The 19,046-nt window shown below is 30.1% G+C and overlaps 1 pseudogene; it reads right to left on the reverse strand.

Moving 5' to 3' along the window:
* Positions 1 to 7,199: 7,199 nt before the first annotated feature.
* LOC140920716 (zinc finger BED domain-containing protein RICESLEEPER 1-like) lies at positions 7,200 to 7,831 on the reverse strand (annotated as a pseudogene).
* Positions 7,832 to 19,046: the final 11,215 nt, after the last annotated feature.

Genomic DNA, 19,046 nt, shown 5'->3' on the forward strand with positions numbered 1-19,046 from the left:
AGAAAAACATGCGAGACAAATAAGTTAACTACAAATTCTATATTAAAAGTTTGCTCGAAAAAGAATTAATTTATTTAGATATCTCTTTTTTTCTTAAAATCACCAAAATACTCTACATTTAAAGATATATACTAAAATGTTTTATTCTTTTGTCTGAAGGTCGCATACCAGGTCTGAAAAAAAATTTGGTGGAGAGCTGGTATCCTCTTCAAAATTTTTTTTCATTTTAACATTTAATTTAATAAATTAAAAATATCTAAAAAATAAAATATTATTAATAAAATATATTAAATTGAAGAATAAAAAGAAACGCCATCTATTCAATTTAATGTATCTTGTTTGATATTATTAATATAATTTACTTTTTTTTTTAATTATAGTTATTTTTATAATTTTTATTTTTATTAATTTTTATTTATTAGATCTGGAGATAAAATAGAAAGAAGTGGTTAACAAAATAGAATTAAGTTGCTAATTTATATACAAATGATTTTTTAAAATAATATAAATTTATCTACAAAATAAGAAAGAGTTGTCAAAATAATATAACATGTTATTTGTTTTAGCGCATCTACTCAACCACATTTTTTATTCAATTTCATGTAATTTATTTGATTTTATTAATAGTATTTTATTTTTTAAATATTTTTATTTTATTAAATTAAATGTTAAAATGAAGAAGAAAAAAAATTTGAAGATCGTGTGCAAAGTCGCATATCTGAGATGCGATCTCCTACTGCACCAAAAAAAAAAATTCCTTCAGTTGGTCGCATCCCGGTGCGACTTCCAAGAAAAAATATATGACATTTTGATATATATTTTTCAATGTGAGTTATTTTGGTGGCTTTAAAAAAAGGATATTCAAATAAATTAACCTAAAAAAAAATCTATAATAAAAGTTATTAATATATTTTTGTTGGAAAGAACAAACAGTTAGGATTAGACAACTGGTCGGATACGAACGGGTTCAGACTCAAACACCCTACCAGTCTAAATCATAGTTGGTTATCAGAGACCTAATTTTGATTGTTTTCTAAAACAAATTAATCAAATTTTAAGGTTTGATTTGAGCAATTTTTCGATTCAGTTAAATTGAATTTGTACTTTATAAGAGTGACATTTAGGCCAAATTAACTTCAAATTTTATTTTTAAGGATTTTTCAACAAAAACACATCTAAAAATTTAAATAAGACGTTGAGATGGATTCTTTTTCATATATATCTCAATTTAAAAAAAAAACAAAAAAAAATTAAAATACTCTACTTTGTAACTAATATACAAAAGTACTATATTTTTTGGACTTTTCAAGTAGTCGCATATTAGGCGTAGTGGTCGGTCGCATCATAAGAATGCGATCTTTTGTACACACTTTTTTTATTAATTGATATAATAAACTAAAACTAATAAATAAGTAATTAAAATATTAATTATTAATTAATAATAATATAGAAATATAATATAGAGACTTAGTAGAGTTATCAAAAATATTTAGATAATATTTTGGGTTATGATCGGGTAGCCGATATATTGTCCAATATTTTATTCCTTATCTCTATCTTTTTTATAATATAAATAAATGTAATTTTTTTAAAAGAATCCAAATTTGAATATACAATAAACCAAAGAAAAAAGCTTATAATATTTTAACAACTATCTTCGCTAATAAATTAGCAATTTCCTCCTACTTTATACCAACTAATTCCTATTTTGTCGTTTTATTTACAAATAAAATTAACAACTCCCTCCTAGCCATTGATTGTCCTTTTTTTTGCAGTCAATTAGCATATATATGTTTGTTTAAACAATGTAACACGTTTAAAAAAATTAGCCGTTAATAATCTAAAATATTGCTATGAGAGGATCGCAGAGTAATTAGTTAGTTTTTAATAATTTAATTTAAATAAATCAAAATAAAATGTCTATTATTTTATTGTTAATGGATAAGCTAGTTTCCTATTTATTTTGTACTTAATCACTAGTGGAATACTATTTTTATTCGATTTCATATTCATTTGTATTTGAAGTATTTACTTATTATCAAATAAAAAAATAACTTTGAAACAATATTATCTTTATAATGTTTCCTTCTCTGCCATTTTTTCAAAATAAAATTACCTACAACTATACTAAATTTCTATAATTTTTTTTACTAATTTAAATTAATTCTATATTATAATTAATTAATAATTAATATTTTTAATTATTTATTTGAATTTTTTTCTATTATATCCCTTTTTTAAAATAAACTTTTCAATGTACTTTACTTTTTCTATATACGAAAATACTCTTCTTTTTTTTTACCTTCAAAGGTCGCAAAACGAGGACCCGACTATGTATTATGTGTTGCTTTATTTGTTTAACAAATGAACAAATATTAAATTAATAAATAAAATATAATAAAAATAAAAATAAACTAAAGTATATTAATAAAATAAAATAAAAAAACATCAAAGTTAATACGGTTGAGTAGATGTTTTTAATAAAAGAATCGTGTTATAATATTTTAACAACTATCTCCTATTTTATGGTCAATTTTATTTATTAAAATATAAATTACATAGATATGGTTGTTTAAAAATGTAATACATTCAAAGAATTTAGCATGTTTATATTGCTTGTGTATATAATATACTCAAATTTTTGTTTATTTTTAGGAAAAAAATGATGATACATTTATTTATATTAAAAATAAAATAAACGTTAAAAATAAAATACAAAGACTATATCGATTATTCGATAATGATCCACTAACTATACATGTGTATTTTACTTTAACTTCTATTTTATTTTTAAACAACCATATATGTTGACTTATATTTTAATAAATAAAATTGAAAATAGGAGGGAGTTGAATAGGATAGATCCACTAATTGATAATGATCCACTGACTATACATGTGTATTTTATTTTTAATTATTTTTATCAATTTTATATATTAATTTAACATTTGTTGATTTGTTAAAAACATAATAATTAAAGCAACATATCTGAAAGGAGAAAAAAGAAAATTCCTTTGGATGGTCGCATTTTCGTCTTCCGACATCATAAAAATAAAATAAAAAAGGTAGAACATTGTCATATAGAATTGTCATATAGAAGTTTCAAATTAAGGTATATTGAAAAGTTTTTTTCGAAAAAGGAATATAATAGAATAATATCCTATTTATTTATTATTTTTTGTATTATATCAATTAATAAAAAAAAAATGTGTGTAGAAGGTTGCATCCCCATGATGCAACCAACTACTACGTTCAAATTTTTTTTATTCACATAGTCGTAACTCCAAGATGCGACCTCCTGAAATCCAAAAAAAGTATGACATTTTAATATATTAGTTTTAAAAAGTATAGTATTTTGAAAAGAAAAAAAAATTAAAAGGGATATATATGAAAAAAAAAAATATCCTTAAGACATAATTTTACTAAAGGCCCTTTTTCTAGTACACTAGTTTTATGTCAAACATGATTCAAAACAAAAATAGACCTATAATTCCATTAAGGATCAATGAAACCTATTAACCTAACCATCTATTGAGACCAAAATTTCACGAATCTTCATCATTTTTTATAAGGCTAAATAATAGATAATCACTTCATGTTGTTTAGTGAACTCATTCTAATTAAAGTCTTACAAATATCATCAAATACAAATTACTAAAACAACAGTCATCCAAAATGAGTTATAAACCAAACAAGCATCTAAGTCACAACACAACGACTGTGTTATAATTAAAGTCATCAATAATAAATCATAAACCCAACAAGCATACAAGTCACAACACAACCATAGTTACAATTACTGTTATCCATAATATTTGAGTATAATTATATATTTAAATCCAAATCTATTAATATATATAGTAAAACAAGATTTTGAAATTTGATGAGCAATTTGTTGATGTCAAACGTTGTAGCAGTTGTACATATAAAAAAATATGTAAGTTGTGACCTTGAAAGTAAACTCATAATAACATCAAGAATATAACCTAAAGTTATTCATCTCCAAATGTGAGAATAACTAGTTCAAAGTCAAAAATGAACCACGGTAAAGTCTTTTGTCACTAATTTTTTGAAAATATATCAACTTGAGTACAACTTTACAACAAACTAAGTTTTCATTCTATCAATTTCAATACAATATAACTAGATCATATTTTTATCTAAGCTACTAAGTACTAAATTAACAATTGATACAATTTTCAATCCCAAACTTAACTATTAAAATGTATGATACAAACTAAAAAAATATATGAAGGCAATAGCTTACCGATTCAAGAGCAAAACATGAGTAAATTTTATGTGGTTCCTAACAGTGATGTGCATATAAAACCCGGTGACATATTAAATACAACAATTATTTCATTGTAATTCAGAAATTGAGTACTTATAATTCAATAAGTGTCACTCTACCACCCTATCAGTTATCAAACATGAACCACACAGACAAAAATTGCTGGCAGCAACCAGCAAAGAAAACAACAACAAATAATGTTCAAAATGATGCTAAGCAAGCACAATCTTCAGTCAAAATATTAGTCTCAAAATATAGTCATGTGTTGTGAAAGTATGAGTCATACGTGACTCCAAAAAACTCAAAAAAATTGAAACATGTAAGTAATTAAATAAAACTGAATTAGTATAATTGGTAGGTTTATTAGTAAATCTCACTTACATCCTACATAAATAAAATAGAACTAGTATAACATTTCTTACTTAAAAGGGATTTAAAAACAGGTCGACACCTTCCACTACTAGTTGTTGTTGAGCCTTGTTGAAGTTCTATGATGAATAAACAGTTAATAAATGAAAATTAATTTACAACAATACTAAATAATCTAATTAAACAAGTACATAGACAAATTACATAACATGTTAGAAAATTCTCAGATATCTCAAAATCTTCAGTCAAATTAAGGAATTTAAAGTATGAGAAAGATAGCTACAACTAGATTTGAGTGTAGATAAAACCCTCCCACCAGTGTTGAATGCACTCTTTGAAGCTACATTTGACACTGGTGTGGCTAGAATTTTTATTTTAAAGTTGATGCCAAAATGGGATAAGAAGCGCATTTTTGCTTCCGTCAAATCAAAATGTCAAATTTCTCATCATCCACTAAACAAGGGTCACTTAAGTACCTCTCAAGTTCATTTTCTTTATCAATAATATCTTTTTCTTTTAAGTGTTATTTAAATGCATATGACTGTGCAAAAAGTGATGGATGTTTAGGTGGGACAAATTGTTCAACAGGGGAAATGCTTCTAAATTGGACAATGTCAATTACAGACACAACATTGTGATCATGTGCAAATTTGTACCAAGTGTACAACTTCATTAAATTATCTTTAACATTTTTGACCTTCAACTTACCAAGATCCTCACCATATGTGTCATTAAATGATCACTCAATATATCTCAATTTATACTGAGGGTCGCATATCACTTCAAATTAAATAAGTTGGATGATTTTTTTTCTATGTCACCCCAATATTATCATATTTACCCTTTATATCTTAACTCATTACAACTACAACATTATTCAAATTCATTGATGCTTTGTTAAACTCACATAAAATAAAAGCTAAGCGATAAAAAGTTGTGTGCAAGGACACTTGCTACGACGATGAATAAACCTTTGTCGCGTCAAAGAAAATCTTTAAAAAAAACTCATAAATGCTCGTGCTTTTTCACAATCTTTAGAAGTAGGAGGACCAATAGATCTAAACCAAGCCAAATACCTAGAATCATCACCTTCTAATTTATTTAAAGTTGTTTTATACTTTTCAGTAGCTTCCAACATGGTGTAAGTTAAATTCCATCTCGTGGAAACATCAAGTCAAAGAAGTTTTTTACATGTCATATTACAAATTTCAATGCATTACTTGAATTTTAAAGCTCTTTATGGAGATGATGTCACAAACCTAACAATATTGTGAATACTATGAATAGACAAATCTTGTTTTGTCAACCCATCTTGGACTACCAAGTTCAATATACGGGCACATCATCTCATATGAAAATAATCCCTTTCACCCATTAACCCATTATTGTTCTTAAATTTATTTTTTTAAATAAGATACAACCACATCATTGGATGATGCATTGTCAACAGTAATTGTAAGCACATTTTTAAGACCTCAACACCACTTTAACTTTCCTACCAAGAGTGCCCCATTTGTGATTTGGCACTAAACTGAAGCTTATAATCATTTTTTGGTAGTTTTGTTCTTTATCAACGAAATGGGCAATAATGGTTATATAACTAAGATTTTAATGGACGTCCAATAGTTTGTAGTAAGTGCTACCATACTGCAATCAAAATGGAAATAGTATTTAAGCTTCAATTTTTAGCAAAATATAGCTGAAAACAATCCCTAGCAATAGACCTGTCAAAACGGGCTACCCGACCCATTTAGCGCTGGCCCTAACGGGTTGTGGGCTTCTTCAGACCAGACCAAAAAACCCTATTTTAATATGTACAAATAAAATACTACATGAGCCCAGCCATAGACAGGCTGCGGGCTGGGCAAGTAACCCATATATTTTTTATAATTTTTTTATTCATTATATTTTTAATTTCTTTGCAACTCTTTTAATTTGAAAATTTTCTTCATGCCCATTTAAAAACAATTATGGTATACTCTTTATACATTAAGTATGAATCAATTTGAATGAGTGTAAATTGTAAATGGATATTCAACTCAAGAAAGCAACAACAACTGAAATATGATATTCTAGATCATTAAAAATACACAATAGATTAACTAGATTCAAAATATTCAAAACAACACATTATCCAAACAAAACACAAATTAAAATAGAAGATTCAAATGCCACTGTGGTTATTAGAATACTCAAATTCCTACAAGTTATTCAATCAAGTTACAAATTATTCAAACAAGCAATGACAATATTCAATTTTCTAAAAATTAATTAATCAAAAGAAAGAAAGAGCAAATGACCTTACCTCACATATATATAGTGATGTATCTATCTTTTCTCTTCTAAAAGTAGGTTGCACTTGTGAGCCACTTTGATTAGAAGGAATCCCATGTTTGACATACTCGGTGTAGAGATTACGCAAGCTCTTTTCAACCCTTTCAACCTTCATCTTACTAGTGAGTGGATCAAATTTATGATACGCAAATTTTCAAAAAATTGAGCTTTCTAGTTGGATCAAGAATAGCCTCAACTTCCAAGATCACACTATACTACTCCAATACTTGTCAAATTTCTCTCTCATGTTTATAGCCATTTCTTCAATTACTTGATCTTCACTTTTCAAATAAACATTTAAAAGACACTGTATCTTCCATATTTCTCCAAAGTACAAATTTGATGTAGGATAAAGAGATCTAGAGATCAAGTTTTTGATATAATAAAATGGCTTCAAAAGCTCACACATTATTTCAACTTGTCTCCACCCATCACTTGTAGGACAACGCTTAAAACTTGTATCACACAAACTTAATCTATAAAAGGCACGACGATAGTTAATCACACTCTTAATCATTATAAAAGTGGAGTTCCATCTAGTAACACAATCTGATCTCAACTCTATTGTTGTATCAATCTCACCAACATTCTTAACATATTCAAAAAATGAGGTTTTGTTACCCTTACATAAGTCACACTTTGTCTAATTTTATGCAATGCATCACTAATTATCTTCAATCCATCTTGCACAATGAGGTTCAAGATATGAACACAACATCTTATATGAAAGGATTCACCATTAAGCAACACGCTATTTGACAATCCTAAGTGTTCTTTCAATTTTTGTGTGCATAATATCGTTTGCATAAGCATTATCCAAAGTGATGGAAAAATCATTTTTTTTCTATGCTCCAATCATTCAACATTTGAAGCACATTTAACGCTAATTCTCGTCCTGTATGTGGGGGTTCCATGTGAGAAAATGCTAGAATCTTATTTTGCAACTTCCAGTTGGCACTTACATAATGAGCCATTAAAGAAATAAAACCTTCATTGGTGCATGCATTCCAACAAACAGAAGTCAAGCAAACTCTCCCATGAATTTGAGTTAATTGTGATTTTAGTTTCTATTTTTCATCCTCATAAATTTTCAAAACATCTTTGGAAAAAGTATTTCTTGAAATAAAAGAACAACCATCATTCGAAAATTTATGGTATCTTCTAAAGACCCTCCACTCAATCATATTAAATGGTGTACCATGTTGATAGCATTTCAGCAAGTGTACTGAATCGTTGCAAGTAATAATAAAACGGTAGTACTGAGTGTCGAACTCAAGGATTGCGTTTTACTATTGAATTATATTTGATTACTAGAATTGAACAAAAAGGTTCCCAAGTTGATTGAAATAATGTTTGAAATTAACAACAATAATAAAATTGATCTTTTATAATGAGAAAAATGTCAGGGATGAGTTTCACTTCGAATCCAACCTTGGTGTCTAATTTGATCCTAGTTACTGAATTCCTTTATTGAATTATTACCAAATTCTCTTTATTATTCTTGCCCTAATGTCTTAGTGACAGAACCTTTAATTCCAAAGTAACCCCTAATTCCTTAGTGGATTTAAGATTAGAATTAAGCATTACCGTATAGAAATTCTCTTGTAAATTATTGCTTTGCAACTAATTTAATTGGTTTCATGACCTGCATCTATCCCTAGACTACAAATTCATGAATTTCTCATCTCAAGCATTCGTAAAGTCCACTTCCGTTTCAAAATACAAATCGTAGAACATTTTAATGTTGATCAAGCAATAAAAAGCATTAAGCACAGAGATGAGAAAAACAATTCAATAAACTCATTCATATAACTAGAAATCAAATCAGAAAAATAAGGGTTTCATCTGGTTACACTCATCCCTAACAAATAGGGTTTAGTTACTCATGACAGAGATACAAAAGATAAGGATTAAAGAAGAATTACAAGAATGATTCATGGATGATTCTTGATAAAACTGCTTCAATGGCGTTAGAAACAGCCGTCTTTGAGTTTCTATGCTAGGGCACAAGTCTCCCAAGTTCCCAAGAGTCAAAAAAGATGCATAAACAGTAAAAATTTGCGTTTTTATGATTGCTGATGCGCGTCACGCGCCCCAGGCGCGCTCCAGGCGCGCGTTGACAAAACTGAAACACGAGAAATGCGCTCCAGGCGCGCAGGGCGTGCTCCAGGCGCGCGTTGACAAAACTGAAACACGAGAAATGCGCTCCAGGCGCGCAGGGCGTGCTCCAGGCGCGCTTTGACAGAACTGAAACACACGAAATGCGCTCCAGGCGCGCAGGGCGCGCTCCAGGCGCACAACATCTACTGTCTGATGTATTTTGCATTTTTTTCATCTTTTGCGTCTGAAGTTGGTCTCGGTGTCTTCATGAAAGTTGTAGATATGGATAGCTTTCATTAGCACTTGGAGTGACACTAATTGGACATCTAGAACTCCAGATATGGCTGAAATACTCCACATATATCATGTTGATTTTTCACAAAAATTCAGCACTGCACTAAAACAAAACGCAATGTAAAATTACGACAAATTCCTACTTAATCAACGAAATAAAAACAAAAAACATTTTATTACCTCAAAGAACAAAGATCAACAAAATGTATCAAATAAATCCTTAATTTAACTGATGATTGAGGATAAATAAGACTAAAACAGTGGGAAAATATGCATATGATGAAGAGTCATCACATGTGTGATCATCATTTCAACTAAGATTTCACGATTAACCTTAGGATCAAATTTTTTCCTTTTCAATTTTCCTTCAACACCAATAAGCATATCACTCACATCATGAGACTTATGGATCCTTTTACAATAATCAACATGACAACTTAAAATGAGAAGTTCTGTTAGCTGAAACACAACTCAATAATTTTCCACACCCCTTACATCTACATCTTTCTTTTCCATCTATAACACCAACTTTGATAAGATATTTCCAAACTGCAGATGTCAGTGTCTTACTTTTTTGGGTTTGTAATTCAGAAGACACTTCTTGATTAATGTCATCAATAACAATTACATTAGGTTGATTTTGAGCTGACAACGGTACTGTTTGAGGTTCCTTAGCTTTATTAGTCTCATTATCAAGTATTTCAACACTACCACTGCTATTTTCCATATTGCAAGTAGACACAAACTATCATACCTAAAAATCATAATCTCAAATCAGAACAAACAAACACCATGAAGATAGTAAATCAAAATAAATAAACAACATGAACTACTTCAAAGATCCATGGTAAAGGATTTCATAAAAAACATCTACACATATACACATTAAAAAGAGCACCAGTAAAAATATGTCATAGATTGAGAAACAACACAAAATAACACAAGTAATAATTAAATCTGCCATAGCAAAAACACAATCGCAAGGAGAAAAATCTTACATAGCAACAACATAATTAAATTCAGAAAGTTGAAACATAGTATGATAAAAAGAACCCGAGTAGAAGTAACGATGAGATCGAGACACAAGGAATGATGAAAAAGTGAGCATGAAGAAGGAATGATGTCGTGAACGAAGATTGATGTTGTGAACGAAGGAATGAGCATGAACTAGGATAAATCTACGTATCAAATTATTTATGCTTTCATTGCTTGCTGCCTTTAAATCCGATTGCTTTTCCTCCAAGTAAGTCACCAAAACCAAACTAATTTTTTAATTTTTTATAAATTATCAAAAAGTTGTCAACTTTGGCAAATACAATTCAACCCCTTCTTCTCGTGTTTGCATCTTCAGATAGGCAATTTCAAGTAAATATCTTAGTGGATAATTTTTTTTAAGAAAAGTATTAGATGTTCTCCTAGTAGATTTCAGGATGAGACTAGATGAAGTTTGATAACTGTCAAGGAAATGTGAACACCATGGAATTGTTGAGTATATGGGGCTTCCATTTGGAATAGCATTTGGTGCTTAGGTGTCAACGAAAGAGGCTTGTATTGAAGTTAAGGGGCACTTTACATTAGGGGTGAATACTACCTTGGTAAGATAAATGACGCTTGAGGAATAGTCGATACCTTGAGGGGTAAGGTCGAACATTCGAGTTAAACTAGATTCGTGACTTAGATTATTAAGTATGAATCTCATAACTATTATAAGAGTGAGACTATATATTTCGTTGGTAAGTGACAAATCTCTGTGAGGTTTAGGAGATAGTATGTATGGATAGTGTTTTGAGATGAAATAATAGATGAGTAAATTTGAATTTTGAGTGATGTTTGGAAAAAACATAAGGAGTTAAGCCTTGATGTATTGAACCACATGTTACTATTAAGTGCAATTGGAAGTATATAGTACGAGAATGCTTAGAGATTGTAGCAATGTAAGCTTTGAGTGTCTATTAAAGGATGGTAAACATTTGGAGAATGTGAATATTTTTGATAGGTTAGAGGGATTAACCAAGATTTGAATTGGAACCCTAAGATGGTTGATCTATTGGTCAATGATTTAATATCCACAAGGTTGGATGAAGGACCAAGTGACACCTTAAACTTTTATAATCAAGGGAGTTGAGATAGGCAAGTGATAAATAATTAATGTTATGGATGAAAGTATTTGAAGATTTACTAAAAAATTTGTGTTATGATTAGAAGAGTTTTCATTAGTGAGATTACTAATACGGTTAAAGTCAATGATGAATAAGACCTTGTATTGTATCTTAAGATGAAATGGATGAATTTAGATGGTGTGATGAGTATTTGGAGATTTCGACGATCAGATTTTAGAATTTTATTCGATGATAGAGTGTGAAAAGGAAGAAATGTAACAAATGATTTATGGTTCAGTTGTTGGTCTTGGGAAGTCAAGCATTAAGATTTGAAATGAGTGTTTCAGTGACTAGATGGACGATGAAAGGTATGCGGGACTTTAAGATATTTTACTGCAAAGTTATGAGGATGAGGTTTATAGATAATTATTCCTTAGGAGATGCTTATTGAGAACGTTTAAGGAATAGTCCTTTAGGACGTTCGATTGTTGGGATTCTTCTAGTTTGTACCTCAGTGAAGGTTGGGAATAGAGATGGGAATAGGCTAGGCTGTCCGTCAGCCTACTTATGGCATAGCCTGGCCTGACTTATTTATTAAAAAGGCTAGACTCAGACTATTTTTAAAGCCTATTTATTTAAATAGGTTAGGCTCAGGCTTATAAAAAAGCTTATTAGGCCTGACAAGTCGACCTATATATATTTTATTATTTATTAATATTATTTTTTTTATTACTATATTAATGATATTATTTCCTATTTTAAATTCTAACAATTATGCAATCACTCAGTAAGCATTCCATATTCAGTAGCAATTCCATATTTGGTAGTCAATCAATTAGTCAATCACTCAGTAGTCATTCCACATTTGTTTGAGAGGTAATAATGGGTTCATTTGTTTTAGAAAAAATCTATCCTTTGTAACCAAAAATTATGTTTTAGGGTTTAAAGGATATTTGTTTCAGATTTTTATAAAATTATTTTGTTAGAACATTTAAATGATTTAATGTGAATAAGGCTTTTAAATAGGCTTCCAGGCCAGGCCAGACTTTTAAAAAGGCCAGGCCAGGCCCAAAAAAGTCTATGATATGCCGTAGGCCTAAAAAATAAATCGTAGGCTAGACTCATGTCTTTCAAAGTCTGGCCTATTCCCACCCCTAGTTGGGAATGAATAAGAATCTAGCGAGTAAACCAAATTTTGGAAAACGTGCCATGAAACCTGTTGGAGCAGCACATGGATATGTAACTTATGTCAATTAAGGATTCATGAAAGGAATTATCTCACCCGTAAATCAGACATTGTTCTTAGAAGGGTATGCCAATGATTCAAAGGCACTACTTGAATGCATGTCATAGGGGTACGTTATTGTGTTCGTCAATCAAAAGAATTAAAAGTTTGTTTGGTAGGGAAGAATTGATCATGGAATGGAAAAGTTTGGTGGGAACTAGTAAGACTTGATTTATTGAAATCACTATAATGAAGAAAGACGAAGTATGATTGCAGATGAGCTAAGCAAATAAAGGACTTCAGATGTTGACCACATGGACGGTTGAATGACGGTAGAGGTGAAAAGTGTTTTGAGATATATTTTAGATGTAGAATATTTCATATGAAGCGTGAAAATTTGGAGGAATTAAGATTTTGTTTGAATTGTTGAAGGAATTCTTAATGATCAGGATGTCAAGCTTATTCGAAGGATGAAAAGTTTAATAGTAAGAGGAAATAGTAAAGAAAATCAAGTTAGGTTGGATGATATTTTGGGATATGACGCATAATGGTATATACCAATTGTAGCTGTCACAGATGAGAGCAATTTTTGGAAAAAGACATACAAGAGTAAGCTAAGTAATGATTTCGAAATAACGAATATGTATCAAGGTTTGAGGTAGAAATTTAAGGTTTGTATAAATGGAAAAGTTAAGGAGTGAATACAATGTACTTGACCTGTCATAATGAAAAGATAATCATCAAGATGCAAATAAAGGATGCGGTGAAATTGAGAAGTATCAGAATGAATGTTTGCAGTAGATGTAGGAAAATTATTTTTGGATTTTTCCAGAATTGCGAAGTATGTAGGAAATTGACTATTGAAGCGTAAATATGAAGTGTTAGGTATGAGACAAATGTAGGTCTTAATCAGTGAATGAAACTCAAGTTGGATTTTTGTTGGAGACGTGACTCTTGTAATGAAGCACTAAATTGGGAGGAAGTTTGTGTGTTGTAGGTGGTATAGTTCTAGCATATTGTCGAAAATGTTTGAGGAAACTTTGATTCACAACTGGATGTGGGGATGTAATTATTAAAGTTATAATTAGACCAACATTCTGATAAGAACACTGTGGTTTGGTGTAGTTGTGTGACTAAAGAAAATTGAGGATTTATGGGCTATGGAGAAATTAGAGAGTTCTCGACAATTATGATTATTTTGTGCTCAGTATGTTGGTATCATACTTAGTGTCTCGGTTTGATACCTAATTGATGTTTTGTACCAAGTGGGCGTATATGAGGTTATATGATATATTTTGGGCAATTGTACTTCGTCGATAGGATCAAAGTGATAGGAAAATAAGGGAAACTTAGTGGACCTTGAGGAGATTGTTAGACTGCTTGTTCCTCAAGATAACCTTAAGTGCAAGTCGTAGGGAGCACTATTACAATTAGGTTAAGATGGTCTAAGCAACTATCATGGTTGTTGGCTACCTATTGACAAATTGAGGAACTGATCATCCCCAATATTTTGTTGATAGTAGACAAAATCATGTTGAATGGAACGAGCGAATCTTACTGGCTATGATAGTGCGTAGAGTTATTAAGCACCCTATGAAAATGGATAGACGACATTTTCTTCTCGTAGGCACGGTGAAACAAGTTATATCATGTATGTTGAGTTTGAGTGTAAACCTAGTAATGTAAGACTCATAATTTATTTATAACAAGAATTAAGACTTACTGTCTAATTATGCCTTATGTTGTTTATTACTATCTATTTACTGTTTTCATTGTCTGTTTGAAAAATTGTAATAAGTGTTGGACTTGCAAATTAATATATGAAAAAAAATTTAGATGTTTCCTTGTTGTTTAATGACTATGTGATTGTCTTAGCATTGTTGAAATTTCAAAAATAATTTTCTATTTAGTTTTTAAAAAAAACGAGTAAGATATACCCGTTGTTTAAATTTTAACAAACTCTGTATGGCACCAAAATTTAGTCGAGTGTTTTATAAATCGACTATAATGAGAATTTGATCTCGTAATATTTTTCTAAATTAAGAAACAAAAATTTTGTCGGATAAAAATTTAGTCGCGAAATTTTGTAAATCTTTAATTTGTAGATTTATTATAAAAATTTTAAGTTATCATCAATAAATTTATCTGTTAACAAAATGCAACCCGTTTAAGAACGGACTCATAGATTGAAGGAGATGATGTGACTTAAAGTCACAAAATATCTAGATATTTTTACTAAAGTAGGTAGATCTAGAAGTGAGTGATGTGATGTGATTATGACTAAGTGTCATAAAGGATATTGTGAGATTTTATAATTAAGTTTATGTGATTAATTTTTGTGGTTAGAAATTTTTAGGGATTACTTTGGAATTGAGATAGTAGATTAATTAAGGGAAGGAGAAAAAAAAATACATTTCCCCCTCCCTAGAAAAACAATACATGGCCATCATCGTTATCATCATCATCTTACTATATCTTTCTTTAATTCTTCAAAAACATCTTCTCTCATTTCTCTCCAAATCCAAATCTTCTCCTTCATTTTTGAGCAACTTAGAGGCTTCCAATCACAAAACCTTCAATTACAAAGTTGTTTCACTACTTGAAAGGAATGCAAAGAGCTAAGGATTAATAGTTGAGGTAACTATTTCTCCCCTATTTTCTCTCAAACCCGTAAGCATGTATATATAGAGGGAAAATTCATTTTTTGTATGTTTTGAGCTTTAATCTTGCTTGTTTATCACTACTATGGTTGTTATTAATGTTTAGGAAGTTAAATAAATTATTTTGAACTCTTTTTCTTTCAAAATTAAAAAACCCTAAGTAAGGGAGTAAAATGAAAGTGTGTTTTTTTCCTTGGTGCTTTGTTAAGTTTGAAGTTAGAGGAGTTAATAACTTGAATAACAAAAAATGAAATCAAACCCCCAAATTTTTAGTAAGACCAAATTGTTGGACTGTAGTCCTCTTAATCCTAGTTTTGACATAATTAACAAACATACAATGTTCATACATCATATGATAAATCTAACATTTTAATTGAGCAAGATTTCAGGAACAACAATCCAATCCTACACACTTGAAACAAATTGCTTGGAGCATAAGAAATCAACAAAAGTTGAATTTTGACTGAGTAAATCGATTGGGAAATCGATTTCATAACAAGGGTGTAAGGAAATATAAATGTTTGTGATTGTATAATCGATTGGGCAATCGACTGACTATATTAGAAATGAAAATTGAACAAGTCAGTGGCAACCTGGTTTACAGGTTAATCGATTGACAAATCGATTGTAAATATCACAAAATGAAAACTGATTGAAACTAATCGAGTGGCAAATCGATTGGGAAGTCAAAGGGCATTAGGAAATCGATTGGCAAATCGATTGCTTAAAATGAAATTTCAAAAGTAACTTCACCTGTGACAAACACAATCGATTAGACAATCTATTGTGTGAATTTCAATCAAGTTAAGTTTGGTTACAATCGATTGGGAAATCGATTGAACTAAACATCTGGTAAGAACTTTTCAGAAAACAAATACCAAATCGACTGGCACTTCGATTAACATGAAATTAACTGAGTCACTGTTTTGAAACACAATCGATTGGGAAATCGATTGAAACAAACTTTTTGAAACACAATCGATTGGGAAATCGATTGAACTAAACATCTGGTAAGAACTTTTCAGAAAACAAATACCAAATCGACTAACACTTTGATTAACATGAAATTAACTGAGTCACTGTTTTGAAACACAATCGATTGGGAAATCGATTGAACTAAACATCTGGTAAGAACTTTTCAGAAAACAAATACCAAATCGACTAACACTTTGATTAACATGAAATTAACTGAGTCACTGTTTTGAAACACAATCGATTGGGAAATCGATTGAACTAAACATCTGGTAAGAACTTTTCAGAAAACAAATACCAAATCGACTGGCACTTCGATTAACATGAAATTAACTGAGTCACTGTTTTGAAACACAATCGATTGGGAAATCGATTGAACTAAACATCTGGTAAGAACTTTTCAGAAAACAAATACCAAATCGACTGGCACTTCGATTAACATGAAATTAACTGAGTCACTGTTTTGAAACACAATCGATTGGGAAATCGATTGAACTAAACATCTGGTAAGAACTTTTCAGAAAACAAATACCAAATCGACTGGCACTTCGATTAACATGAAATTAACTGAGTCACTGTTTTGAAACACAATCGATTGGGAAATCGATTGAACTAAACATCTGGTAAGAACTTTTCAGAAAACAAATACCAAATCGACTGGCACTTCGATTAACATGAAATTAACTGAGTCACTGTTTTGAAACACAATCGATTGGGAAATCGATTGAACTAAACATCTGGTAAGAACTTTTCAGAAAACAAATACCAAATCGACTGGCACTTCGATTAACATGAAATTAACTGAGTCACTGTTTTGAAACACAATCGATTGGGAAATCGATTGAACTAAACATCTGGTAAGAACTTTTCAGAAAACAAATACCAAATCGACTGGCACTTCGATTAACATGAAATTAACTGAGTCACTGTTTTGAAACACAATCGATTGGGAAATCGATTGAACTAAACATCTGGTAAGAACTTTTCAGAAAACAAATACCAAATCGACTGGCACTTCGATTAACATGAAATTAACTGAGTCACTGTTTTGAAACACAATCGATTGGGAAATCGATTGAACTAAACATCTGGTAAGAACTTTTCAGAAAACAAATACCAAATCGACTGGCACTTCGATTTGTTTTGAGTTGTGTTTTGTAGTGATTGAATCCCATAATATCCATTGTTAGTTATTTATTTATCTACTGATTGGTTATGAAATTGGGACTATGAGTAACATGTTTGTGTTTTGAATTCGTGGTTAGAGTTTTTATACTTCCGAAATTGGGGATTTTGTGATTATGCAATTGAGGATTGGTACAGATTGGTACAGATTGGTACAGATTTCTTTTGTATCTATTTGATTGTTGTTGATTTCAACACATTGTTGTGTTGTTGATATATTTTGAGGTCTTGCTTTTGCATGGTGACAGTGACATTTTGGAATTGTTGTTGAATTAACTATGAGTTTGTTGTGGGATATGACTGACCAAACCCATACAAGCCGAATCAGTGCGTTACTTGGTTTGTTCAATTTTGGTGGTTTATGTGTAAAAATGTGGAGTTTTGAAATTGGGTGAGTTAGGTTTGAATTGTTGAAATTTAATTGAGGGGTTATATGTGTGTTGTGGAATTGAATTGATTGTTGTTGGTGTGAATTGACGGTAATTAAATTTGATGAGTTTGAGTTACGTAATGAGTTATTTTCAAATAAATGAGTTTGATCTGAAATTGAAATTTTACAAAAAAATTAGCATTGTTAAAGTTGTGAAAAAGTTCAAATTTTAACTAAGTTAAAGAGATTGAGAAAAAAGATAGATTAAAATTAAAAATTGGTAGAGGTTAAAATATTACTCTTTTAATTACTCTTTGATTGAGTTTAAAAAGAAAAAAAAAGTTTAGAGAATTTCATTAACTCAGAAATTTCGGTGCTTTAATAGTCGAGTGTGTGTATCTGAAATTTGGACAATATTTGTTAAATTTAGTTTTAAGTAAATAATATAGATTATTTGGTTTTAAAAGTTTGGTGTGTGAGAAAGATTTAATTTTAAGAATTTTGTTGTGTGTGAATTAATTTTATTGTGAACAAATTGTTATAAATATTTATGTTTATGTAGTTAACTCCTTGAGTCTCGAAAATGAATCGAGACCGTTGGCACCGAGTTAGCGGTGGGGAGAACTCTGATATATTAATGTTGTTGTGGTGATTTATGGTTGAAAATTTTGGAGATTGAATATGGGTGATTAATGTTTGGAAATTTTGGTGATTCATGTTTGGTGAAATTGATGTGTTCATAATTAATATTATGAATTTTTTTTAGAAGAAATTTATGGGTGACTTGGTGGAAAATGAATTTAATTCAATTTAGGTATGAATGGAATTTTTCAATTTAGGTGTGAATGGAATTTGGAGTTGTGATTTATGTGTGGTTGTGGAAATTTTAATTGGTGTGAATAAATATGTTTGAGTATGCTCTGTTGTGTTTGAAAAAAATCGTTAGTATTAAATGAGTATTAAAAATGGGGAATCTTTTAATAGCTGCATTTACTTAATGATTATGGTGAAAAGAGTTAGAGTATGCTCATGCATTTCGTAGTACATGGTGACCGCGATGGGGCCATGGTGATAGTGGTGACCATGATGGGCCACGGGATGATGCCATGTGAATTGTTGGTTCATCTTATCCTTGCGGGGATTGTCG

The sequence above is a fragment of the Cicer arietinum genome, chromosome 6 (assembly GCF_000331145.2).
Source record: "Cicer arietinum cultivar CDC Frontier isolate Library 1 chromosome 6, Cicar.CDCFrontier_v2.0, whole genome shotgun sequence".
Classification (NCBI taxonomy): Eukaryota; Viridiplantae; Streptophyta; class Magnoliopsida; order Fabales; family Fabaceae; genus Cicer; species Cicer arietinum.